At 54.0% G+C, this 27533-nt stretch overlaps 1 long non-coding RNA gene across 4 annotated transcripts in view; it reads left to right on the forward strand.

Moving 5' to 3' along the window:
- LOC109028131 (uncharacterized) overlaps positions 1–21316 on the forward strand; it is a 38898-nt gene extending 17582 nt beyond the window's left edge. For 3 of the 4 annotated variants that reach the window (XR_008668586.2, XR_008668585.2, XR_008668584.2), the window contains exons 2-3: positions 226–3666; positions 21104–21316. This is a non-coding gene — a long non-coding RNA (uncharacterized lncRNA). The remainder of the gene's footprint in view (positions 1–225; positions 3667–21103) is intronic. The other variant, XR_010130365.1, reaches the window with a different exon arrangement.
- The last annotated feature ends 6217 nt before the right edge of the window (positions 21317–27533 follow it).

Below are 27533 nucleotides of genomic sequence, written 5' to 3' on the forward strand. Positions count from 1 at the left end.
TAGGTACAATGCTTGTATATATGGGGAGATTTGCTCTGCTACAAGCGTTTGTGATAAAGGATTAATTTTCTTAATTACTATATTTTGCAAGAATCGATATTATTATCTTTAAAGCAAAATTAGGAATGCCTTTGTTCTTCAGATATGGCGATATCTGGACACTCCTAAGTCCGGGTCTGTTTTAGTAAACATTATTAATTTGTTCCCTTAACCATAAACCTCTAGGGGCTCGGAATACCCACCTTTCTGGTAATGCAGCCCAGCGGGTCCCAGCCTCGTTTTCCAGCCCTCACTCAAAATGGAGTCGCTCTGGTTCGAACGCCTCTGACAAGTGTGTACCTACGTGTCAGGGTGAGTATGGGGCTGTATGTACACACGTGTCACTGTGTACACGTGTCAGTGCGCATGTGTGAATGTGTGTCGTCCTTGGCTGGCAGGCAGCTGGAGTGTGAATTTCCCTGAGGGTTTCCACTTCCCTGTGGTTCAGGCTGGGGCCCTCTGCGCTCTCCCCTGGCCCCAGAGCTGCTCCACTAGGCAGGGAAAGCCTCTGGAATGAGGGAACAGGATATGGCTCCATGAGGCCCCCACAAGCCAGAGGCACCCCTGAGCTTTGCATAGATGGGAAGGACTTGGATTGCTGGGGCCGGGCTGGAGCCTGGGAATCCTGAGCCGGAAGTGAGGGGTGCATACAGCTGTCTAGAGAAGCCCTCTGCGTGTGCGTGTGTGTGCCCCTCCAGATCTGTGCATGTTGAGTCACTCGGGGAAGTGGCTCTCCTCATGTAAAATGTCTTCAGGATGAAGGCAGGTCCTTCTGGTGTCTGGACTTGAGCTTCTCTGGGGGCAGAACCTGGGCTCTGGGGGCTGCTATTTGGGAATCACCCTCCTTGCTGCCCCCTGGGCCAGTGCCCTGAGGACACTGGAGGGGTCCTTGAGCCCTAGTGGGGGGTAGGGTGTGTGTGTGTGTGTGTGTGAGAGAGAGCCAGAGAGAGTGTGAGCAGGGGTGTATGTAAATGTGTGTGAGGATGTGTATATGTGCATTAGTGTGTGTGAGTTGTGTATGTGTGAGGTTGTGTTGGGGGTGAGGGTGTGGGCGTGTGAGTTGGTGTGTGAGTTGGTGTGTGTGAGTTGTGAGGTTGCGTTGGGAGTAAGGGTGTGTGCGTGTGAGTTGGTGTGTGAGTTGTGTATGTGTGAGGTTGTGTTGGGTGGGGGCGAGGGTGTGTGGATGGGTCTGTGAGTTGTGTATGAGGGAGGATGTGTGCATGGGAGTTGGTGTGTGTGAGTGAGGGTGTGTGAGGGTGTGTGTGAAAGTGTGTGGGTGTGAGTTGGTGTGTGTGTTGTATATGTGTGAGGTTGTGTTGGGGTGAGGGTGTGTGTGTGAGTTGGTGTGTGTTGTGTATGTGTAAGGGTGTGTGTGAGTTGGTGTGTATTTGTTTGTGTTGGTGTGCATGCGAGTTGGTGTGTGAGTTGGCGTGTTAGTGTGAGTTGTGTATGTGTGAGTTGGTGTGTGTGTTGGTGTGAGTGACTTGTGTATGTGTGAGTTGGTATGCGTGTGAGTTGGTGTGTGTGAGTCGATGTGTAAGTTGGTGTGTATGCGAGTTGATGTGAGTTGTGTATGTGTGAGTTGGTGTGTATGAGTTGGTGTGTGAGTTGTGTATGTGTGAGTTGGTATGAGTTGGTGTGTGAGTTGTATATGTGTGAATTGGTGTGTATGAGTTGGTGTGTGAGTTGTGTATGTGTGAGTTGGTATGAGTTGGTGTGTGAGTTGTGTATGTGTGAGTTGGTGTGTATGAGTTGGTGTGTATGTGAGTTGGTGTGTAAGTGACTTGTGTATGTGTGTGTATTGGTGTACATGTGAGTTGAGTTGGTGTGAGTTGTCATGTGAGTTGGTGTGAATTATGTATGTGTGAGTTGGTGTGTGAGTTGTGTATGTGTGAGTTGGTGTGCATGCGAGTTGGTGTGTGTGTGAGTTCGTGTGTGAGTTGGCATGTGAGTTGGCACATATGTGAGTTGGTGTGTGAGTTGTGTATGTGTGAGCGCATATGTGAGTTGGTGTGTGAGTTGGCATGTGAGTTGGTGTGAGTTATGTATGTGTGAGTTGGTGTGCGAGTTGTGTATGTGTGAGTTGGTGTGCGTGTGAGTTGGTGTGTGTGTGAGTTCGTGTGTGAGTTGGCATGTGAGTTGGTGTGAGTTATGTATGTGTGAGTTGGTGTGCGAGTTGTGTATGTGTGAGTTGGTGTGCATGTGAGTTGGTGTGTGTGTGAGTTCGTGTGTGAGTTGGCATGTGAGTTGGTGTGAGTTATGTATGTGTGAGTTGGTGTGTGAGTTGTGTATATGTGAGTTGGTGTGTGTGTGAGTCCGTGTGTGAGTTGGCATGTGAGTTGGCACATATGTGAGTTGGTGTGTGAGTTGTGTATGTGTGAGCGCATATGTGAGTTGGTGTGTGAGTTGTGTATGTGTGTGTTGATGTGTATGTGAGTTGGTGTGCGTGTGAGTTGTGTGCGTGTGAGTTGGTGTGTGAGTTGTGTATGTGTGAATTGGTGTGTGTGTGTGTGAGGGAGGGTGTGTTTGTGGACAGATGTGTGTGCGCCTGGATGTGCCGGACCGGTTGGGGGGGCGGATGGACCGAGGCTCCGCGACAGGCATTTCCGAGCTCCCCTGGCAGATCTGGCTTAGGAGGAGCTGCAGGGACCAGCGCTGAGGGCCCTTCTGGCTGCCCTGGTCCAGGCCTTGGTGTCTTCCTGGTCTCATCTCTCTCTAGTCTCTGCAGTCGCCTGGGCTCTCCAGTCCCACAGGGGGCTCTCCCTTGGAAACCCGTGGGGAATGTCACCCGTGGGGAATGTCTCTGCCCACCCAAGCCTCCCCGGGGAACGGCAGATAGGATGGCCCCTCAGGCCGGCACCTCCCAGAACTCACGTCCCCACAGTGGCCCTGGGGTCCCCTCTGGCCTCACGCCCGCTCCTCTTCCTCTCTTTCAAGATTTGCCAGGTGCTGGGCCCCAGAAGCCAGCCCTCCTGACGTGTGGCGGCCGTCCTCACTGCTCCCTCCTTCCCTGCAGCATTCCCCAGCCCCCGGCCCACCCTCCTCCCACCCGCTTCCTGACCCAGGCTCCCGGGCCTTCCCCTCGCGGCCACCTAGCTGTGTGCTTTGTTTGGCTGCTGTCACCCCCAGGAAGGTGATCCCCGTGAGAACCCAAATAGCAGGTGCTCGTCTGGGACCCCCGCCTCCAGCCCCAGGGGAGGTTTCCTGGTCCTCACTGTGGCCAGGGCATGGCTCCTTCACCCCGGGGCTCACCCTCGGTGTCCGTGAAGTCCAGCCGACGGTGACCCTAAGTCCTCCCTCCACTCGCCTATGTTTGGGGATAGCCTGTCCTTCCTGCAGGCCTTTGTCTTGGTGTCACCCTGAGCTGGCCCCAACCACAGTAGCGACAGTGATGCTGATGTGTGACTGCTGCCTGGAGCCTGCTCACATGACCGTGTGGAGAAAGGTCTTTCCCTGAGGACCATCTGGAGTGGACGCATGCACTACTCCTCTCTGAATACACCCTCCCCACGAGGCCCTCTGGAGCATCCTGTAGAGCCAGCCCCTACCCAGAGACCCTGAGCCCAGAGAATGCGCTGGGTGGTGAGCCTGGGGACGAATGCAGAGCCCTAGGTCTCCTCTCCAGAAGTAAGTATGGGGTTTGTGTAAATTGCTTGGTCAGGAGGGCGGGACCTGGGGTCTTCACTAGGCTTCCCCAAAACTGGGTTGAGCACATAGTAGGTGCTCACTAAATAACTGTTGAAATAGATAAGCAAGGAGGCTGGGCGAGGTGGCTCACGCCTGTAATCCCAGCACTCTGGGAGGCTGAGGCGGGCAGAGCACCTGAGGTCAGGAGTTCAGGACCAGCCTGGCCAACAGGTTTAGTGATGAAACCCTGTCTCTACTAAAAAAAAAAAAAATTAGCTGGGCGCAGTGATGCACGCCTGTAACCCCAGCTGCTCAGGAGGCTGAGGCAGGAGAATCACTTGAACTTGGGAGGCGGAGGTTGCGGTGATCCAAAATCGTGCCATCGCACTCCAGCTTGGGGGCAACAGAGCAAGACTTGTCTCAAAAAAAAAAAAAAAAATATATATATATATATATATATGTATATGTGTATATATATACACACACATATATATACACACACACATATATATACACCTATGTATATGTGTGTGTATATATATACACACACATATATACACACACACACATATATATACACACACACACACACACACATATATATATGCAAGGGGATGGAAGGATGGACACAGGCATGGGTTTGGGCCACACAGTCTTGCTGGGCCTCCTGCCCATGGCCCTCCTGGGGTCCAGAACCTGGCGGAGGCTGAGGTTCCGGAGAAGTTGGGCCCCCAGCCTGTTCACTGGGGCACAGGTCACGCTGTAGACCCAGCCCCACTAGCTTGTTTAGGGGTCGAGGACTCCTACAACATCCCCGGGAAGGGGGTGGCACTGGGACCCTCATTTCCTCCTGTGGAAGCAGAACCAGGTGACCCTTGTCCCCCAGCTGGCTGTGGTGCTGTGTGTCACCTGGCTGGGTCAGGCCCTGACGCTGAGCAGGGTTCACTGTGGCTCTTGAAGACCTTGTTGTTGGGGCTGAAACGCATCTGCACCTCCCCCTGGGTCCTCCGTCCCTCAGGGTGGGTGTTTATTCCCAAGCAAGGGGTCACCCAGAGAGCAGCCCAAAACCTCCCTTGAGTCCTGAGGAAGGGGCAGCCAGATGCTGGGCTGGGAGGAGGCGTGGCAGGCGTTGGGAGCAGCTGCTCCAAGTGCAGTGACCATATTTTTCTGAGCTAAAAAATGAGGACACAGGATGTAGCTGAGGGCTTTCTCAGGTTGGTTCACTTAATGAAGGGGAAAAAAACCTTCCAAAGGTATGAAAGTTAAAGCTTATTTGGTTATGTGGGGAATAGCTTGTTTTTGTGGAAGGAACCTGAGTTTCCAAAATCAGGGTTTTTCTGGAAAGGAATAATTCCATTTGGCTAATATTTGGGGGGCACCTGGACCAACCTTGTCTTTAGTGGGAAGCAAAGCAGGCATGATCCTCGCCTCACAGAGTGACGTAGGGAGACGGACAGTCTTCCAATAATTTCATGGTTCAGAGGTCTTTTAGGAGGTAACTGATGAAGAGGGGGCGCAGGATGGGGTGGGGAAAGCACATTCCAGGCAGGGAACAGCATATGCAAAGGCCCTGTGGCTGGAGGGAGAGCTTCGAGTTTGAGGGACAGGAGGGCAGCCCCGAATGTGACGAGCAAGAGGGAGAGGAGGATGGAGATGTGGGCAGGGGTCAGTCTGGGCGGTGGCCAGCAGCCATGACAGTGTGATGGGCTGTCTCTGGCAGGCAGTGGGAGCCATGGATGGTTGGACACAGGCGTGACCTGGTCATCCTGGTGGATGTTGATGGTGATGAGGAGAAGGATGGGGTTGATAATCGTAGGAGGCACTGAGTTCTTACCACGTGCCAAGCACCATTTCACAGATCGAAGTGAGGGCTGGGGAGGGGAAGTGACTTGTCCAGGTCACACCACTGGCAAATGGCAGAAACGGGACTCAGACCGCATCTGTCTGGCCACACAGTCCGCACGCTCGTCCTGCATGTCCTGTACACACTGTACACAGAGCTGCCCTTTGTCTGGATGCGGAAGCCGAGGGACATGCAGACGACCCTGTCACCTGCCTCTCTGTGGTGCTGACTCCTCTCTGCTCTGAGTTCCAGGCTGGGTGGGGACTGCAGGTCACAGGATTGGCTGGAGCTGGAAAAGCCCAGCTCAGTTCCTGCTGAGGCCCAGCAGGGGAAGTAGAGGTTGCAACATCGGCGGAGGCTGAGGTTCCGGAGAAGTTGGGCCCCCAGCCTGTTCACTGGGGCACAGGTCACGCTGCAGACGCAGCCCCACTAGCTTGTTTGGGGGTCGAGGACTCCCACAACATCCCCGGGAGGCGGGTGGCACTGGGACCCTCATTTCCTCCTGTGGAAGCAGAACCAGGTGACTGCACTGCTGTAGACCCACCAGCGGCATTGAAAAAACCCTCATCAGGCTGCGCGAGGTGGCTCATGACTGTAATTCCAGCACTTTGGGAGGCCAAGGCAGGCAGATCAATTGAGGTCAGGAGTTCAAGACCAGCCTGGTCAACAAGGTGAAATTCCATCTCTACCCAAAGTACAAAAACTAGTCCGGTGTGGTGGTAGGCACCCGTAATCCCACTACTCAGGAGGCTGAGGCAGGAGAATCGCTTGAACCCGGGAGGCAGAGGTTGCAGTGAACCGAGATTGTGCCACTGCACTGCAGCCTGGGCGACAGAGTAAGACTCTGTCTCAAAAAAAAAAAAAAAAAAAGAAAGAAAAGAAAAAAGAAAAAGCCCTTATCCCCTCCTTAATCATTAGGGAAATGCAGATGAAAACCCGGATGAGATGTCCCCTCCCACCCATGAGGATGGCTACTATCAGGAACCAGAAAGAACAAGGGCTGGTGGGGAGGAGGTGGAGAAATTGGAACTCTCAAGCATTGCTGGTGGGAATGAAAATGGTGCAGCCGCTGTGGAAAACAGCATGGCAGTTCCTCAAAAAAATTAAAAATAGAATTACCATATGATCTAGCATTTCCACTTCTGGGTATGTACCCAAACGCGGTGAAAGCAAGGCCTCGAAGACATATTCATGCTCCCATCTTCATAGCAACATCACTCACAATAGCCAGAAGGTGGAAGCAACTCAAGTGTCCTTGAATGCAGGAATAAACAAAATTTGATACATACGTACAATGGAATATTATTTAGCCATAAAAAGGAAATTCTGACACACACTATAACATGGATGAACCTTGAAGACATTACGCTAAGTAAAATAGCCTGTCACAAAAGGACAAATACAATAGGATTCCACTTATGTGAGGCTCTAAAGAAGTCACATTCATGGAGACAGAGAGTGGAATGGTGATGGCCAGGGAGAAGAAGGAGTTAGTACTTCATGGGTACAGAGTTTAAGTTTTACGGGATGAAAAGAGTTCTGTGGGTGGATGGTGATGACGGTTGCACAATAGCGTGAATGCACGTAACACTACTGAACTACACCCTTAAAAATGGTTAAGATGGCACATTTTATGTGTATTTTAAAAAAATTTTATTCCCAATTCTCTGATGTTATTGACAGCTGGCTTTCTTTTAAGTTTTTTTTCTTTTTTCTTTTTTGAGACAGGGTCTCACTCTGTCACTCAGGCTGAAGTGTTGTGGAACGACCACAGCTCACTGCAGCCTTGAACTCCTGGGCTCAAGCGATCCTCCCACCTCAGCCTCCGGAGTAGCTACCACATCCAGCTAGTTTTTTACTTTTTTGTGGACACACGGTCTCACTATGTTGCTCAGGCTGGTCTAGAACTCCTGGCCTCAAGCCATCCTCCTGTCTGGGCCTCCCAAAGCGTGGGATTACAGGCGTGAACCAACTCCCGGCCTTAAGTTAGTTGCTTTTGTAAGAAATAAAAGTACCAGACGGTAATTGGCATTAGAGCAGTCAAGAATCTCAGATGCTAGTGTTCCTGGGCAAGTAACCTTGCCTCTCTGAAGCTCAGTTTTCTCATGGGGAAATGGGATCGTGATGGCACCTCCCTCCTGGAGCCACTGTGAGGGTTCCATGATGCCTCCGAGGTGCTCTTCCCAGCGGCCAATGTGCAGTGAGCACCCAGCTGCCCCTATAGGACTGGCAGGTCTTCCTTGAGCCTTTGGGGTTAGGGATTTAAGCAGCATAGGCCTTAGTCAGAGGAGAAAAAGTCCCTTACCCCACCATCCACGTGGGGAAACGGGCCTAGAAGAGTCAAAGGACTTGCCAAGATCTCTCAGCATCTCCTGAACTGGAAGGTGGTTTTCCAAGAGTCCCCTCAGGACCCGGGCCAGGCTTCACCTGTGCCTGGGTGTGCAGCTGTATTGGTCAGCAGGGCTCCCTCTGCTATGGTAACAAATGAACCCCACATCTGAGCGCCTTAAAATGGTCAAGGTTTGTTTTGCATCCAGCAAAGTCTGCTGTGTGTCCAGGCAATTCTTTTATTTTTTTTTTTTTGGACACGGAGTCTCTCTCTGTTGCCCAGGCTGGAGTGCAGTGGCACAATCTCAGCTCACTGCAGCCTCCGCCTCCCGGGTTCAAGCGATTCTCCTGCCTCGGCCTCCCGAGTAGCTGGGACTATAGGTGTGTGCCGTCACGCCCAGCTAATTGTTGTATTTTTAGTAGAGACGGGGTTTCACCATGTTGGCCAGGCTGGTCCCGAACCACTGACTTCAAGTCATCTGCCCACCTCGGCCTCCCAAAGTGCTGGGATTACAGGTGTGAGCCACTGCGCCCAGCCTCCAGGTGATTCTTTGGGGTAACTGCCCTCGCTATGAAGGGAGGCTTAAAAATCCAGGCTGCCTCCTGCTCGTGGCACCCCCATCTCCAGATCACTGAGTCACGGGAAAGAGCATCACATCACTTCCTCCCACGGCTCACTAGCCGGGGGCCTCATGCAACCGCAAAGGTGGCGGGTCCTAAGAAAGAGACGAAAACTGGCTATAGGTGAGCACTAGACGTTTCTACTCACAGTCAGGGTGTGAATCGAGCTGCCCCTTTCAAAATACAAATGAAGGCTTCCTGTTCTTTTTCTGTCCTTGAAGAATCCCGGGGAAGGGCCCTAGAAGGCAGGCTTTTTTTTTTTGTTTGAGACGGATCTCGCTCTCTCATCCAGGCTGGAGAGCGGTGGCATGATCTTGGCTCACTGCAACCTCCACCTCCCAGGTTCAAGCGACTCCTCTGCCTCAGCCTCCCAAGTAGCTGGTATTATAGACATGCACCACCACCCCCAGCTAATTTTTTTTTGTGTGTGTATATATATATATTTATTTATTATTATTGTTATTATTATTATTTTTGTAGAGACATGGATTTTGCCATGTTGGCCAGGCTGGTCTTGAACTCCTGACCTCAAGTGATCCACCTGCCTCGGCCTCCCAAAGTGCAGGGATTATAGGTGTGAGCCACCACACCCGGCCTCAGGCAGGTATTTTTACCAGCCGAATACTCTTGCACTGTGCACTCTTCACGTTCATCATCAGTCCCCCAGATGGGTGTTTAAGGCATTTCCAAAACTCTGTTATTAAAAACACGATGCAATGAGTTTCTTTCAGCATTTCCCCTTGTTGCCGTGTGAATGCGTCCGTGGTATAACTTCCTAAAAGTGGAATCGCTTGGTCAAAGGGTGGGTGCATTTAGCAACCTGATGGCTTTCCAGGAGACAAGTGCTGCCTCCCGGCCACGAGCTTTTAAGAAGAACTGCTGATGGAACCCGAGCTGGAGTCCCAGGGACCGGGGCAAGTTCTCCATCCCAGGGGATTTTCAGATGGGACACTGGGGAGAAGGTGCCCTGCCCATCTGAACTCTATGATCCCAGTACTAATACTGGTAGCTGTGCCATCCCCAGTATAGAGACGGCACCGTGGTCTAGGGAGGGTGAGTCATTGGCCCCCGGCTGCCCAGCAAGCAGCATGTGACCCCCACTTCCCAGCCAGGCCTGGGTCCTCTTGGGTTCCGAGATCCCAGCCCCCTGCTGTGATCCTCAGGGATCCCTTCTTGACTGGTGTCTCCCAGAGGCACTTGTGTTCCCCCAGAGCTTGCTCTCCACAAGTTTCTGAAACTCATTGCCGCTGCTGGAGACTCCACTGGGTCTAGCTCTTGGCTGCTCTGGTTGTGCAATCACCCATCTGCACGTTTTTCTTTCGTGCAGAGAAAGATCTGCCTCATCTTTCTGCAAGAGCATCTTGGTATTTATACACTTTTTGTCTTGATTTTAAAATTTTTGGCTGGGCACGGTGGCTTACGCCTGCAATCCCAACACTCTGGGAGGCTGAGGAGGGTGGATCATGAGGTCAGGAGTTCAAGACCAGCCTGGCCAAGATGGTGAAACCCTGTCTCTACTAAAAATACAAAAATTAGCCTGGCGTGGTGGCGGGCACCTGTAATCCCAGCTACTCGGGAGGCTGAGACAGAGAATTGCTTGAACCCGGGAGGCGGAGGTTGCAGTGAGCTGAGATTACACCAGTGTGCTCCAGCCTGGGCAACAGAGTGAGACTCCGGCTCGAAAAAAAAAATTATTTCTTGGTTGGGCAATGTCACTATTGTTTCTGAAAAAATACACCCTTATTGTACCATAAACTGATGAGTTGAAGGAACACTGGAAACTACAAGAAAGAAGGTAAAAGTCACCAACACGCTTCACCTGGAGATGACTCTGGTTAATGTCTAGGTGGACGTCCTTCTGCAGAGTGTACACATTTCGCCCCATCCCCTCTAATGACAATGAAAACCTCTCTGTTTCTTGCTAAAGGTGGGGTGTGTAAGTCACTGGAGTGGATCTGAGGGCCTGAAAATCTCCATCCCCTCCCCTCCCACAGCGTAAACAAACAGCCTCCCAGCACCCCTCCCGCATTGCCAGGTTGGAAGCCACCGCTCCAGCTCCAGGGAGCAGGGCTTGGTGCCCACTAAGCAGGTGCTAATGATTCCCCCACTCCCAAAGAAAGTTCCATTCACTCCCCAAGGTTCCACTCCCCTACCTTCCAGACACTCCAGTTTGTGTACTGAGTTCACACAAAGCCAAGTTGGCCTCTGTCTGCTTTGTGGTTCTATCTCTAACCCCACCCACCATCAGCAACAATCGACTTTTTCTAAGCGCAGAGAGGGCCCCAGCTTGGGCCTGGGTGGTCCCATTTGCCTGTGCCTCTCTGGTGACATAGATGGTTGGTCGACTCCTGGGATGTCAGGAGCTTCCTGGGAGGACCTTCGCCTGCAGGGAAGAAAGAGCCTGGCCTTGCTTCTCAGGGAGGAGGCATGACCCCAGGTGGCAGTGTGGTGGTGGCGGCTCTAGGACCCAACTGGACGCAGGTGTAGACATTTCTGTAAGGACAACAGGCACCTGGAACCCACGCAATCTTGCTCTGGGGCCTCTTGGAGGCACAGGGCTCTGGCAAATTGGGACATCATCCACTGGGGAGTGGCAGATGTTGCTGTTATGCCCAGTGAGGGGTGGCAGGGGTGAGTGGTGGAGGGTGTGGCAGTTTCCATGGCAGGGGCAGCTTTGCCCTGTGTGGCACCATGGTGGCCTCCCTTAGTCATTCCTCAGACCTGTTCCTGAGCATTTGTGAGTCTTCCTGGTGCCCGAAGAAACCCTGGGGACGGCTTGACATGAAACAAGAGCAGGAAGGGGGCAAGAGCCTGTGACACTGTCAGGGTGACCCTGTGGCTTCTTCAGGGGAGGGTGGGTGGTGCAGAAGCTTGGGTTTTGGAATCACACGGACTGGAAAGTGTCCTAGTTGAGTCTTATACTGACTGGCTGTGTGACCTTGTGCAAGTCACTTAAGGTCTCTGAGCCCCCGTTTCCTCATCCACCCTAGAGGCACAGTAGTGCCCACATGGCGGGCTTGGACGAAAGACAGAACTCGATGCCCAGGCCTCCTCGCCTGGCAGCGCTGCTTTGCTCTGTCTGCTTGCCCTGGCGGTGGTGGCCTGGGAAGAGCTGAGTTACAGAAGTTGGGGGACTTCAGGAAGCCACAGTTCTCATCCCAGTGACTCCTAAGTCTTGACAGCAGTGGGGTCCAAGCTATATTTCACACCCGTCTTCCCATTGCAATCTTCTTCTTTCTTCTTGGAATGAATCTGACTCAAGTGATCAATACAGAAGGATGCTGGGGTAGGGGCTGTGAGACCCCACCTGGACCTCTCCATTCCCCACCAGATGCCCCCTAGGGTCTATGGAACAGTTGGAAAACCCCCTGGCCACAAGAGGTGCTGGCGGCAGATAAACGGGGGGTTAAGGGGAGTCATTTTCCAGTGCATTCCTCACTGTGCTGGCTTAGAAGAAAGACGCGTCTCATCTCGGGTGCTTCTGAGGGTCCTGCAGGGCCTGACGTCGCTAAGCCAGGCGGCCCACCTTTTCCCCTTCCCATAAGACATGAAGATGCCACTCCGTGTGGCACAGGGCAGAGCTGGCCAGAGCCCTGCCCAGTGTGTCTGGCCACCTGACCTGTGACAAGCCCTCCTTCTGAGCCTCTGCAGTATGGGGCAACTGTAGGGCCCTGGTTCGGAGCCCGGTGTGGGGAGGATAGGAGGAGCTGTCAGGCCCCACGCACTGCCCCTGGTGCCAGTCAGTACCGGATCAGTGGTGCTTGCCATTCTTTTTTTTTTTTTTTTTTTGAGACAGGGCCTCCCTCTGTCACCCAGGCTGGTGTGCAGTGGCACAATCTCAGCTCACTGTAGCCTCGACCTCCTGGGCTCAAGCGATCCTATGTACAGGGCGTGGCAGTTTGCAGGGGCCAGGATCCTGGTCCTTGGTCAAGGGGAGGGAGGCCTCACCGGGCCCAGTTTGCAGATAAGGAAACTGAGGCTCCTTGAAGCCAGGCCACAGACTGCTAGTGGGTGTGGCCCCTTGACCTGACAGGCTATGACTAGGGAAGGGGCACGCTTTTCCCCGCTCCTCGCCCCAGTTTTAGGAACCCCCGTGGCATCCTTGTATATATATATATATATGTATATACGTATATTTCTTCCTCAGCTCCTCCTTTGTGTCTGAGGCGCTGTAGGGACTGTCAGAGGGGCCTGGAAACCTCCCAAACTCTGGCAAAGATGCCCAAACAGAGCAAGTTTGGCCTTCGAGAGCAGGGAACCAATCCCGGCCCCATCCCACAGAGGGGGAAACCGAGACTCAGCCAGCTGAGGGGCTTGTCCAGGCCCCCTAGGAAGCCGAGGTGGCCTCAGTCTCCAGGCCAGGGCTTCCTAGGACTGCAGTCCTCTCCTGCCCCTCTTCAGCCCCGCCTTTCCCGCAACCCCAGCATCCCCTGTCCTCTGGAGGAAGATTTCCGTGGTCCCGGTTGGGGGTGCCAAACTGCCAGCGACAACAGCGTTTTTTAAATCCTAGAGTCGCTGACTCGTGTGATTATTCTTATTTAAGGCAGGGAAGGTACTGGGAGTGAGGAGCCGGTCACCTCTGGGTGGGGGGCACCTCCGGGTGAGGGCGGCCCCTCCTGCCTGCCTTGTGCCCAGCTCCAACCTGGGGAGGGGGAGGAGAGGGGAAGCAGGAGGAGGAAAGGGGGGGAGGGGGATGGGAGAGGATTAATTAGGAGGATGCAGAAGGGGGAGGAAAAGGAAGGGGGAAGAGGGGGCAGAAGAGGGCGGAGGAGGAAGGGAAGAGGGGGCTGGGGTAAGGGGAGAAGAGGGTAGGAGGGGAGAAGAGGGTAGGAGGGAAGAAGGGGCAGGAGGAGAGGATTAGGGAGGGAGAAGAGAGGGGAAGAGGAGGCTAGGGAGGGCGTGGGGTGGAGGGGGTGAGGAAAGGGCTAGGGCAGGAGGATGGGGAGGAAGATGAGGGGAGCACAAAAAAGAACCCCCCCGCCCCCGCCTTGGTGGCTGCCTAAGCAGATAGGAGATACATAATTTACTACGGAAATGCAAAAAGAATTGGGAAACTCTCAATTTATAAATATTTATTTTTACAAGTTCGCCCCTCCCGGCTCCCCCTTGCTGGCCGTGGTCTTTTCTCTCTGGGGCCCTCGGGGCGCAGGTCCCTCCTCTCCGGCTCCCACTCTGGCCCCTCTTCCCCTCCCCGCCTTCCTTCTGCCGTCCCTTCCCCCTCGGGCGGTCTCTGTCTCCCCCAGGTCCTCTCCTTCCTCTCTCCCGCCTGTGTCTCTCCCTCGGTCTCTCCCCCTAGTGCGTCTCTGTCTCTGTCTCTCTTCGTGGCGGGACGGGGGCGATTTTTGAGTCTCCCCCGCCGTGGGTTTCTGTCTCTCTGGCTGTCTCCCCCATCTCTCCATCTGCGTCCTCCCACTTGCCCCGCGCCCCCCGTCTCTCACACCCGAAGACCCCAGCTCCCGCCAGAGGGTCCGGGGGCGGCAAGAGCCCCCGTAGGCTCCCGGGGGATGGGGGGAGGGGTCGTTTCCCTGGCAACAGCCGGTCGGCGGGGCGGGGCGGGAATTGGGTTGAGCCCCGCCCCTGCCCCGCCCCCTCGCCCTGGCCGCGGGTTGGGGGCGCCTGGGTGAGGCTTCCGAAGCACGTGGACCCGGCCGTGTGGGCGGGAGGGGGCTCCGGGGAGGCCGGCCCGGAGGAGGGGCGGGCAGGTAATCAGCCAATCAGTTAATCAATCGGCGGGTCAATCCATCAATCACAGGCCCCCAGAGCGGCTGGGGTTGAGCGCTCAGGGTGTGGAAAGAGCTGAGTTCTAATCCCTGCTCGGCCTCTTCCTGGCAGTGTGGCCCCCAAGCCCGGAAGCCCCTGCACAGCGCCGAGCCTCGGGGTCCCCTCTGCGCAGTGGGGCTGTGGCAGCACCTGCCTGCGGGGCTGACAGTCCTTCCTGGTGGCCTGGTAGTCCCTGTCCACCCCTCCACCTCACGGATGGGAAACGGGAGCTGCTGAGAGGGGAAGTGGCCGGTGGGCACAGAAGGGATGGAGCGGGGAGGGGCACCAGCCATTTCACAAGCTCGGCTGCATCTGCTCGCCCAGGCCGTTTTTTTTTTTTTTTTTTTTTTTTTTTTGTGAGCGGGGCCTGCGCTGTCCCCATCCTTGGCAGCACCTAGCTCAGTGCCCGACCTGCACAGGTCCTGGCTTCAGGTGGGAGAACCCGAAATGCCCTTTTGATCGCTCCTCCCGGTCCCTCTCTCCTCCTGGGGTGGGGAACTGAGTCCGGGAGAGGCCGGATGGATGCAGGGTTGCTTGGCTAGACCCGTGCCGGCCCCTCCTCTTAAGCCATCCCTAGGCCTGACACATGAGCTGGGGTGGGGCGGTTGTTTGTTAGTGAAGGAGGAGTCCTCAGGCAGCGTCTGCAGGGTCAGCAGCTGGAAGGGTCTCTAGATGCTTCCTGCAACTCAAAACCAGTTGTTTGTAACCAACGTGCAGGTCTGCTCAGCCTTCTAACCAGCACCTCTCCCAGCCCTGTCCCTCCCTCCCTCCCAAGCGGGCTGGGGGCTGGAGTGGAGGCTGATGAAGGGGCTGGTGGGAGGGCCCTCTCCAGGAGGGACTGGGGAGTCACAGGGAAGGTGGCTATTTATAATTTCAGCAGCCCCTTTAAGCCCGGGCTCCAGGCCTGCTGCCAGGCCGGTTCTGTTTGAAGCTCCCAGCTCTAATCCTGCTGCAGTCCTGCTCTCAAATCCAGATCCTTTGGCTGCCTCCCATGCAGGGAACAAGCCCGGCCTGCGGAGCTCTCCCAAGGCTGGGGACAGCTGCAGGGCTACTCCCTCCCTGTCCCCAGCCTCCTATGCTGGGCAAGCACATCACACACACACACACACACACACACACACACACACACACACACACACACACACACACATTTCCCTATGCTACAAACAACAAATTCATCCTTTTTTATTTTTTTGTAGAGACAGGGGTCTCACTATGTTGCCCAGGCTGGTCTCAAACTCCTGGCCTCAAGCCATCCTACTGCCTTGGCCTCCCAGAGTGCTGGGATTGCAGGCATGAGCCAATGTGCCCGGCCTACAAACATGCTTTTCATAGACTGGCATTTCATGTCTGGCCTGTGGGCCCCAATCCCAAGGCCTGCCCTGCCCTCTGCGAGAAGGATGTTTTCAGAACTTTGTGGCCCTCCCCAAAGGTTCTAGGTTGTATGCCCCACCTCCTTAGAGCCCCAGGGCCCCCAAGTGTGTTCAGAACCCGAACCAGCCTAGGAACTGACAGGAAGAAAGAGTGGAAGTTGGGGTGGGGAGGGGTTGTCGGTTCTTGAAGGAGGGGAGTTGGTTCAGATGCCCGGGGCAGCCCTGTCCCGTCGGGTCCGCCCAGCGGCCTCTGCTCATTCCCATGCCGGGCTCTGTGCCCGGGCTCTCCGTGTCTTACCTGCCCCTGGTGGACGTGTTCTTACTCCCATTTTACAGATGGGGAAGGTGAGGCTGGGAGTATAGGTAACACACCCAAGGTCCCCCAGCTAGTGAGAAGAAGGGTGGGGTTTGAGCCAAACTCTCTGGGGCTCTATGGGTCAGGCTGTCCCCCACTTCTGCACTGGCAGCGTGGGTACTTGGCAACATCCTGCCAGCTTTTCCCTGCTGCTGGTCTGGGGCTTCCACAAGGCCTTCTGGGTGGCAGGGTGGCTTGCGTCTCTGTGTGGCACACTAAGGTGTCCAGTCCACATCCCTGGCTGACCGCATGTACTTGGGAGAAAGGAAAGAATAGAGACGCAGGGGAGGCCCCTCGGTCCAGCTGCACTGTTGGTAACGAGGGTCTCAGAGCAGACCCAGAGATCAGGCTGTGGAGCATCTCAGGCAGCTCTAGGGGAAGGGAAGGCATAGAAAAGACTAGAGGGGTCAGCGAGGACCAGGCCCCGAGACTCAGGGAGCCCCATGTCAGACCAGGCACCAGGAAGGGAGTTGAGGCCAGGGATTCTGCTCCAGAACTAGCTGTGTGACCTTAGGTAAGGCCCTTTACCTCTCTGGGCCTCAGTAAAAATAAAGAGGCTGGCCAGGTACAGTGGCTCATGCCTGTAATCTCAGCACTTTGGGAGGCCAAGGCGGGTAGACCACCTGAGGTCGGGAGTTCGAGACCAGCCTGACCAACATGGAGAAAACCCGTCTTTACTAAAAATACAAAAATTAGCTGGGCATGTGGTGGGCAACTGTAATCCCAGCTACTCGGGAGGCTGAGGCAGGAGAATCGCTTGAACATGGGAGGCAGGGGTTGTGGTGAGACGAGATCGTGCCATTGCACTCCAGTCTGGGCAACAAGAGTGAAACTCCGTCTCAAAATAAATACATAAATACAGGGGCTCAGTTCTTTAATTTCTGAGAAGGCTTCCAAGTGGAACAGTTCAGAATTCTCTGAATGTTTTATTTTCCACCAAACTTCTCTTGAGCACCAGCAATGTCACAAATGCTGTGCTTAGGTGCAGCGAGCGGGAAGCTACAGGAGACCCCCCACTCTTGGGGGGGTGCACACTGGGTCCTGGGGGAGCTGAGGTGCAAACGACCCACTGCCTGCACCAGGCCATGTGCTGCTGGAGGCATAGAGCAGCTAATATTGGCTGCCATCTACTCCGCACCTGCTGTATGCTTTATCCTGTTATTGAATCTGCACAACAACCTCATGCAGTAGTTACCATTATTCTTCCCATTTTACAGATTAGGAAACTGAAACCCAAAGAACTAAATGCCTGTCTGAATTCTTTCTCGCTCTGTCGCCCAGGTTGGAGTGCCATGGTGTGGTCATAGCCCACTGAAGCCTCAAACCTCTGGGCTGAAGCCATCCTTCCACCTCAGCCTCCCAAGTAGCTGGGACCATAGGTGCATGCACTGTGCCTGGCACTGTCTGAATGCATACAGCTGATAAGGGTGAACCCAGGCAGATCCCACGTGGTAGCTGTCTTGACGGTTGTTAGAAAAGGGCTTCAAAGTGGAGACTTTCTATGATCTTCCCTTCCCAAGTGGAAAGGGAGGCAGAAGGATGCTCCAGGCGCACCCCAAACAGCAGTTATCTGCTGCCATGTGACAAGCCACCCCAAACACAGTGGCTCAAAATAATCATGTATTGGACTCTCTTATGATTCTGGGGTTGACTGGGCTCAGCAAGGCGGTTCATGCTTGGACTCTCTCCTGCAGGTGCAGTCAGAGAATAGCAGGAGCTGGAGTCATCTAAAGGCTCCACTGGGCTGGGTGCCAAAAACAGCCTCATCCTGGGGCTCATATTCTCTCCTAGTGTATCCCAGATTTCTTATATTACAGCTCAGGGCTCCAAGAGGCGGGAGGCCTCTGTCCCGTGTCACTTCCACAATCCTCCACTGATCAAAGCGGTCATGTAGCCTACTCAGATTGAAGGCAAGGGGCATAGACCCTACCTCTTAATGATGGGGGTATCGAGGAATTTGTAGCCACGTTTAATCCACCACAGATGCTAATACATATTTCATGGCAAAAATGGAGGTTCATGATTAAATACATTGTGGGAAAGGCAGGATTAAACAAAAGTGTTCTTTCCTGCAGGGCTTCTCAGAGCGTTTGCAGATGTGGACAGTTGGTCTCCAGCCTAGGAAAGGAGTTTGCACAATTTCCCAAATGGATTTTATGAACTGATTTTGGTTTGGCTGCTAGGAGGTCCTATCTGCAGTGGGGGCTGCTGGACCTGGGAGGCTGGGGTGCTGAGGCTCCTCTGCACACTCCACTTTGGGTGACATTGTTCTAGAACCTCCAGGTCCAGCTTCCAGAGGACCATAAGTGGGTATGATAAGGTTTGAAGTGGGGCCGGGCACGGTGGCTCACGCCTGTAATCCCAGCACTTTGGGAGGCCGAGGCGGACAGACTGCCTGAGCTTAGAAGTTCAAGACCACCAGCCTGGGCAACACAGTGAAATCCCGTCTCTACTAAAATACAAAAAATTAGCTGGGCATGGTCACGTGCTCCTGTAGTCCCAGCTACTTGGGAGGGTGAGGCAGGAGAATTGCTTGAATCCGGGAGGCAGAGGTTGCAGTGAGCCGAGATCATGCCACTGCACTCCAGCCTGGGCGACAGCAAGACTCCATCAAAAAAAAAAAAAAAAAGAAAAAGAAAAGAAAAGAAAACGAAAGAAAAAAGATAAGATATGAAGTGGAGTTCATCTCTGGCAGCTCCCACCTTCCCAGGCATCAGGGTGTGTAGGGGAACTGGCCAGATCTGTCAGCCAGGGCCACCTTCCCAAGCAGGCAGGGTCAGGTGGCACCACTTCAGGTGACCAGAGCTTCTGACCGCGTAGCCCTCTCTCTTCTTCCCTGCTGGCCCTGAGAAAAGGGCTTCCACCCTCCAGCCTCCTGACACTCCCTTCTGTCTGGACAGAGTGGGAGGTGGATGGGGGCAGGAGCAGGGGCCTTGCTGCCTGACTCTGTGACCACGCCCCAGTGCCCGCCCCAGAAGAGCCTTGGTTTCCCGCTCACTCCCATGGGGATGGTGAAGACACCTCTCACCAGTTGAGCGTGAGAACACTTTGTAAGAGAGTAGCTGGTCTTTCCCGGACATCTACTGGGTAGACAGGCCCTGTGCCCAGCACATTCCAAGCACTGCTCATGTCATCCTCTCTGGGTCTCAGCATCCTCGTCTGTAAAATGGGATGCCAATAGCACCTACTGCATAACATTCAATGAGGAGCAAACCGGGTAATGGGAGTGGAATTAGGAGACAGAGACCCAAGCCCACTCAGCCTAAAGGTCTCAGCCACAAAGGTCTGTGCACACCCTGGTCCTGGCTCCTGGCTGAGCGGGACCCAGTGTGCAGTGCTGCGGTTGTTGGCCATGTCTGCTGTGTGTGGCTGAGTCCGGGCACAGTGCCCATGTGCCACCACTGTGCAGGGCAGGCTGTCTGCGTGCGGCCCTTCCCCAGCGAGCAGGGCAGCACTGCCTGTGAATGCCACAGTTTGGTTTGTGCCCCCACCCCCTGTGGGGCCCTTCCCCCTCCGTCTCCCCACTGGCACCATCCCCCAGGAGGCCATGTCCCCAGGCTTGATGTCTCCGAACAGAGACAGGCAGGGGAGAGCTGGTTACCTGAGAGCAATAATCAGGAAGGACCCTGCCACCACCCTCCTCCCCAGCCTGGACTAGTGACGCAGCCCTGGGAACAGTCTCTGAGGCTTTCAGATGGATCCCACACCAGCTGTGTGTCCTTGGGCACGTGACACCAGGCCTGTTTCCCCCTCTGAAAATGGCCCCTGTGATGTTTCTGCTTCTCAGGGCTGGAAGGAGGATTCCGGGATGTGCTGTCTCCACCGCTGCCTTGTGGTGCAGCTCCAGCAGCCTCCACCCATCTGGGATTCCAGCCAGAGCCCTGGGGTGGGGGGACGGGGTTGCAGACACAGTGGCAGGGCCCAGGTGGGAGCACCAAGCCTCCAGGTGAGAGGGCCGAGGCTGGGCATGGTCAATCCAGGGCACCTGCAGAGTGGGGGTCCTTGGGCTGGTTTTCTTTTCTTTTTTTTGAGACAGAGTCTCGCTTTGTTGCCCAGGCTGGAGTGCAGTGGCAGGATCTCAGCTCACTGCACCCTCCGCCTCCTGGGTTCAAGCGATTCTCCTGCCTCAACCTCCCGAGTAGCTGGGATTACAGGCACGCACCACCATTTTTGTACTTTTAGTAGAGACAGGGTTTCACCTTGTTGGTCAGGCTGGTCTTGAACTTCTGACCTCAAGTGATCCACCTGCCTCAGGCTCCCAAAGTGCTGAGATTACAGATGTGAGCCACTGAGCCCGGCCCTTGGGCTGGTTTAAAACCAGCCCCCCAGCGCTGCCCACAAACATCCCCACAGAGCCAGGGCGCCCCTGAGTTCCACCCTCCATCCTGGAAATTGTCGCCCATAGGTGGCCACAGCCATCCTGCTTCCTCTACCTCTCTCCCCTCCCACACCCTGCAGCCACTCGTCCTCCACAAGAAAGGGTACATCTGCCCACTTCTCCCAGTGCGGGACCCCCTGCTGCTCTTCCCTCCCCGGCCTGGAGTGCTGCTCCAGACTCTTCCCAGGCCCAGGCTGCAGCATGGCTCCTGACGGCCATACCCCACACAGGGGCTGTGGGTGTGATGAAGTGTCTCTCCCAGCTCACGGCCCTGCAGGGGCGTAAGTCCCCCTTACAGAGTCAGCTCTATCCCTCGACTCTGAAGGCTGCAGGGGCGCGGTTCCTGCCCACTCCTGCAGGCTCACACCTCTCCACCCCCACCTCTGCTCCAGCCAGAGGAAGTGACTTTCCAGGCCTCTGGGCCCTTGCACATGCTGTCCCTGCTGCCTGAAATGCTCCCCGTTGTCATCAGATCAGCTGTTCATTCTTTAGGACTCAGCCTGGGCTTCCTCTCCTCCACAGAGCTCCCGACCCCTCCCAAATTCTCCCATAAGTCCCAAGGCTTTGTCACCAGGCTCTTGATACGTGTCTGTCACCCCCATGAGACTGTCCAGGAGGGGTCCGTGTCTAGTTTGTCTCTAATCCTCTAGCTTGGCCCAAGGCCTGGTTGGGAGGTGGGTCTCCAGTGTGGAAGGATGGCCCAGTCCCCTCATCCCGCACCTGTGCCTCGGCCATGCCTCCCCAGGTGCCTTCACCTCCCCACCCGCCTTTCTCCGCAGCGTAGCATCGTGGTAAGAACACCCGCCCTGACATCACACAGACCTGCATCCACGTCCCAGCTGAGCCTCAGTTCTCACATCTGCAAAATGGGGAGAACAACAGCAGCAGCGTCCTGAGGCTGGGGTGAGGACCGAGTGAAAAACCTTTGTCGCATCTTTGGGCACCGTAGGAGTTCAATAAATGTTAGCTATTGTTGTCACTTTGTATTATCCAGCCCAGTCTGGCCCGTTGTAATTACCTCCTGACCTGTGTCTGGGAGCTCACAGCTCCAAGCAGCGATTCCACAGCTGGAATCATTTCACTGTCACAGAACACTCCATGGCTCCCCATTGTCTTCCCCAGGACATAAACACTCCAACTAATTTTCTTTTTTTCTTTTTTTTTTCAAGACGGGGTCTTGCTCTGTCACTGAGGCTGGAGTGCAATGGCATGATCTTGGCTCACTGCAACCTCCACCTCTTGGATTCAAGCAATTCTCCTGCCTCAGCCTCCCGAGTAGCTGGGATTACAGGCGTCCACCACCACACCCAGCTAATTCTTTGTATTTTTAGTAGACATGGGGTTTCACCATGTTGACCAGGCTGGTCTCAAACTCCTGACCTCGTGATCCGCCCGCCATGGCCTCCCAAAGTGCTAGGATTACAGGCGTGAGCCACCACGCCCAGCCACTCCAGCTAATTTTCAAAGCTCTTCATCACCTGTCTTTCTGGATTTTCTGGAGAGGCCACTTTGACTGGTGGCCAAACAAAAGTCCCTCAAAGAGAAAGGGGTTTCCTTGTGGCTGGTACAGACACCCCCGCCAGTAGGCCCCTCACCTCCACCCCTGCTCCTCCACCCCCCCACCCCTCCCCCACTGGAGGCTGGGCCGCCTGGGCAGGCCACTCACCTCCCAGAGCTTCTAGTTCCTTCAGCCGCAAAGTGGCACTAATCCCAGTCCTTCTGGTGATGCTCCCCGACTGTTAGGGATCTGTGAGGTGTGGGGGTCTGAGTGGGACCATGCCGGGTCCAGAGGGCTTAGCTTGGCGTCAGGCACACAAGGGCTGCAGGAGGCCGCCCCAGCCCCATGGCCGCCCCGTCTAGCCCACAGCCCTCCACACAGGCTCTGGAGCAAAGCCAGAATCCACCCTGCTCCTCATCTCTCAGAATTCCCCTGCCTTTTCAAGCTGAATATTACCCTGATTGTGTTGTAGGGAAAGGAAGAGAACATTTGTTCTTTAAAAAAAAAAAAAAAAAAAAACAAAACACCATTTTCTTCATTTACAAAAGTAATACATGTTAATTGTGGATAATTTTGAAATTACGATAAACCAAAGAGAAAATTTTAAATGATCTATAATTCATCACCCATCTATCACCACGTTGAGCATTTGAGCTTCTAGCACCTAGATTTTTATTTTTTATTTTTTTATTTTTTGAGACAAAGTCCCGCTCTGTCGCCCAGGCTGGAGTGCAGTAGCGTGATCTCAGCTCACCGCAACCTCCACCTCCCGGGTTCAAGCAATTCTCCTGCCTCAGCCTTCCAAGTAGCTGGGATTACAGGCGCACGCTGCCATGCCCAGCTAAGTTTTGTATTTTTAGTAGAGACGGGGTTTCACCGTGTTGCCCAGGCTGGTCTCGAACTCCTGACCTCAGCTGATCCGCCTGCCTTGGCCTCCCAAAGTGCTGGGATTACAGGGGTGAGCCATCTCGCCAGGCTGCCTCTAGACTTTTTAACGAATGTGTGGCGCTCGCTCGCTGTACTTTGAGCACAGGAGGGGACCCTAGAGCGCAGGTCCCCCCCATACATACTTTGTTTTGTAACCTGATTCTTCCATTCACCAGCAGAACGTGAACTTCCATGTCACCCCAAACCCCCGACCCTCTTGTTCCTCAGAATGCTCCACAAATTGGCTGCCGGTTAGATGTGTGCGTGAGTACGCGCATGGGTATGTGTGTGCGTGTGTGCGTGTATGTATATGTGTGAGCGTGTGTGTATGTGTGTGTGCATGTGTATGCATGTATGTGCACGTGTGCGTGTGTATGTACGTGTGTGTGCATGCATGTATGTGTATATGTGTGTGTGTGCATGTGTGTGCCTGTGTGTATGTGTGTGTACGTGTGCATGTGTGTGTGTATGTAGGTGTGCGTGTGTGTTATGTGTGTGTGCGTGTGGGCGTGCATGCATGTTTGTGTGTGTGTGTGTGCACGCGTGCAGCATCACAGCCCTGTCCCAGACCCCAGCCTCCATACTTCCCCAGGATTTCCAGGAGCTCTGAGGCCCAGTGTGGTTTGGGGAGCTGGCTTCCAGCCCCCTTTCCAGTGGCGGCTGAGTACCCCTCTGTGCAATGCCGAAGACTTATTTCAGCCAATCCACTCATGTGGAACACAGAGGTGGTTTCCAAGTTGTGATATTACAAACACTGCCAATAAATTATATTTATTGATAGAATCATTAATAGCTAAAACCCTGGCCATAGCACAGATATTTTCTTGGAGTGAATATTTAAGGAGCTTCCCTGGGTTCTCGGCCTCCCCACCACTGGCTCCCCTTCTCCTCAGAACATTCTGGAGCGGGCCAGGCACGGTAGCTCACGCCTGTGATCCCAGCACTTTGGGAGGCCGAGGCGGGTGGATAACCTGAGGTCAGGAGTTCGAGACTAGCCTGGCCAACATGGTGAAACCCTGTTTGTAAAACTACAAAATTAGCTGGGTGTGGTGGTGGACGTCTGTAATCTCAGCTATTCCGGAGGCTGAGGCAGGACAATCGTTTGAACCCGGGAGGCCGAGGTTGCAGTGAGCCGAAATCGTACCATTGCCCTCCAGCCTTGGCAAAAAGAGTGAAACTCTGTCTCAAAAAAACAAAAAAAAAAAACAAAAAAAGAACATTCTGGAGGGGTAGGGACCATCTTCACCCCTCTTCCGTGGATGCAGAAACTGAGACTAGGGGCAGGGATTACATTCTCCCAAGGTCCCCCAAACCGTGGCCTAACCAGGCCCTTTTCTTTCCACCCTCTCCCTGCCCCTTGCCCTGCATAGGCGTTTTTCTGTTTTGTTTTTTGTTTTGTCTGGAATGTCAGCCCCTGCCTGGAGGGTGCGCACAACAGCTTCCTGTCTGCCTGGTCCCTGACCAGAGGGACCAGTTTGTCTGGGTGACAGACGAGGCATGACAGCACATGTGTGGCTGGGCCAGCTGGGACAGCATCACTCTACTGTGCAAACCTCCAGGGGACCGGGGGTGGGGCTCCGAGGAGGGGGGTAGGACATGGTAGAAGAGTGAGAGGGGCCTCCAGGTCATGGGGGAGTGGGGCTCGGGCCCAGGGGTGCAGAGGGGGCTGTGAAGGACATCAACGGGGAAGCTCTTGGCTTCCTGGTGCCCGTGGCAGGAAACGCAGCCATGTGAGCATGAATCCTTTTGGGGGAAGCCCTTGGCGAGGAACAGAATGCAGTGATAGCAGCAGATTCTATTAAAAGCAATTCTCATTACGGTACCATTAATTATTAATAGGATTGGGCAAATAAAAGATGGGAAGACCCAGCTGGGCCTGACTCAAACTTTGCCTCCGAAGCAAATGGCTTTTGGTTCCCATCCAGGAGCCCCAGCCATGAACGTGCCTGTTGGAAAAGTAATGGCAACCCAGAGGCTGCCATGGTGGGACGGGCACCACTTATGTCTGCTTAAAAAACATAAAGACTTTTTTATCTTTTTTATAATTATATATATATTATTATATATTATAATATCTATATATAGAGAGAATATATAATAATCATATAAATATAATAAAGACTGGCACGGTGGCTCACACCTGTAATCCCAACACTTTGAGAGGCTGAAGCGGGAGGATTGCTTGAGGCCAGGAGTTTGAGACCAGCCCGGGTAACACAGCCAAATCCCATCTCCACCAAAAAGCAAACAAACAAACAAAAAAACAAAAACAAACAAACAAGAAAACCCAGACATTAGCTGGGCACAGTGGCTCAGGCTTGTCATCCCAGCTACTCAGGAGGCTGAGGCGGGAGGACCACTTGAGCCCAGGAGTTCAAGGCTGAAATGAGTTGTGATTGCGCCACTGCACTCCAGCCTGGGCAACAGAGCAAAATCTTGTCCAAAAAAAAAAAAAAAAAAAAGGAAAGAAAAGGAGGCTACCCGAGAAAAGGCACCTGGAGGAGTGCAGGGGACTGTGTCTGCTCCCAGAGCTTGGCTTTTAGGCCCAGATGGCCTGGTTGTCGTTCCCATTAGGAAACATCCGTCTGCTCGCCTGGCTAGGCACTGCAGATCTCATTCTCCTCAGAGCACCTTCCTGCCCCAGGGGCTGTCAAGCCTCTAAAGAGATCCAGAGAGGCCGGGCGCAGTGGCTCACACCTATAATCCTATCGCTTTAGGAGGCCGAGGCAGGTGGATCACTTGAGGTCAGGAGTTCAAGACCAGCCTGGGTAACACGGTAAAACCCTGTCTCTACTAAAAATACAAAAAAAAAAAAAAAAAAGCCAGGCATGGTGGTGCATGCCTGCAGGCCCAGCTACTCGGGAGGCTGAGCCAGAAGGATGGCTTGAACCCGGGAGGCGGAGGTTGCAGTGAGCTGAGATCACGCCACTGAACTCCAACCTGGGCGACAGAGTGAGACCCTGTCTCAAAAAAAAAAAAAAAAAAGAGATCTAGAGAGAACTTTCTCCATGTAGCAGCAGAAGCCATGGTGAGAACAAAGTCAATGGAGAATGTCAGGCTTGGGCTGAGGAGGCCCCAGAGAGAGAGAAGCTGCCCCTCTTTCCTGCCCCCACCCTGCCTTGTCTTCACTGAACTCCTAACCACCCTTTGAAGCCCGGCTTCTATGACCTCTTCTCCAGGCAGTGCTGCTTGGTCTCAGCTGGGGCAGCCACTGGGTACACAGACGCTGTCCCTGCTCTTGTGGAGCTGCCAGTCTAGCAGGTGACTAGCAGGGTTATATTAAAAGAAACCTTGGCCGGGTGCGGTGGCTTATGCCTGTAATCCCAGCACTTTGGGAGGCTGAGGAGGGTGGATCAGGAGGCCAGGAGATCGAGACCATCCTGGCTAACATGGTGAAACCCCGTCTCTACTAAAAATACAAAAAATTAGCCAGGCGCGGTGGCGGGCGCCTGTAGTCCCAGCTACTTGGGAGGCTGGGGCAGGAGAATGGCGTGAACCCGGAAGGCAGAGCTTGCACTGAGTGGAGATCGCGGCACTGCACTCTAGCCTGGGTGACAGAGTGAAACTCTGTCTCAAAACAAAACAAAACAAAACAAAAAAACCCACCACAAGCCGTGATGACAAGTGGAGATGATGCTCTAAAGCCAGGGGATGGAAGCCACACACGATCAGGACAGGAATCTCAGATCTGTTTCTTCCCCAGAACCTGGAGCAAAGCAGGTGCTCAAGAAATGTGTGTGACCAGGCGCGGTGGCACACACCTACAATCGCAACTGCTTGGGAGGCTGAGGCAGGAGGATCGCTTGAGCCCAGGAGGTCAAGGTTGCAGTGAGCCGTGATGACACCACTGCACTCCAGCCTGGGTGACATAGTGAGACTCAGGAAAAAAAAAAAAAAAAAGAAAAGAAAAGGCAAGACAGACTGACAGAGAAAAAGAAATATGTACAACGGCACGAGACCGAGGCTTCCGAGATGGAGAGACCTCTGGGGAAATAGGTTTTTCACAGCAGACAGCAGAGGTAAGAAGGGCCGGGACCTGAGAGCCTGCCCCCACTCCTTCATCCTTCCAAAATTCCCCTGGATTATTGGCTGATTTATTTCTCAATATCCCCTATGAGGCAGAGCGGTGAAGGCTTCCTTTTCTGGGACTAAATGAATATGGGGATGAATACGTCTGGGTCAACAAACACACAAAACCCAACAGCTAGGAACTTGTGGACTTCAGGATAAAATGACATCTATGGAGAAACGCCTGATACAGCCGTTCTTATTTTTCCACTAAATACCCAGGAAGGCAGAGAAAAAGATGAAACCTCAGTTGGTTTGGAAACAGAGATGGCTGCCAAACTCATACCAGAAGCTGGGAGGAGTTTCTACTAATGATCACGGCAGAGGACAATGTTGGAGAGAAACTTGTGACTCAGGGACCAGGGACGAAGGTAGGAAGGTCCCCAGGATCTTTCCCATCATTTGCTCCCATTCAGAGACCTGGAATCTCTATTTTTAGTAGAGACGGGGTTTCACCACGTTGACCAGGCTGGTCTTGAACTCCTGACCTCAAGTGATCTGCCCACCTCGGCCTCCCAAAGTTCTGGGATTATAGGTGTGAGCCACCATGCCCGGCCGACAGTAATTTCTGAAAGGAGCTGCAGAAGATGTCAGAAAACTGTGGCAGGCCAGGTGCAGTGGCTCACGCCTGTAATCCCTGACAAAACCCTGTCTCTATTAAAAATACAAAAACTAGCCGGGCATGGTGGTGGGCGCCTGTAATCCCAGCTGCTCGG

Source organism: Gorilla gorilla, chromosome 13, assembly GCF_029281585.2.
Source record: "Gorilla gorilla gorilla isolate KB3781 chromosome 13, NHGRI_mGorGor1-v2.1_pri, whole genome shotgun sequence".
Taxonomy (NCBI): domain Eukaryota; kingdom Metazoa; phylum Chordata; class Mammalia; order Primates; family Hominidae; genus Gorilla; species Gorilla gorilla.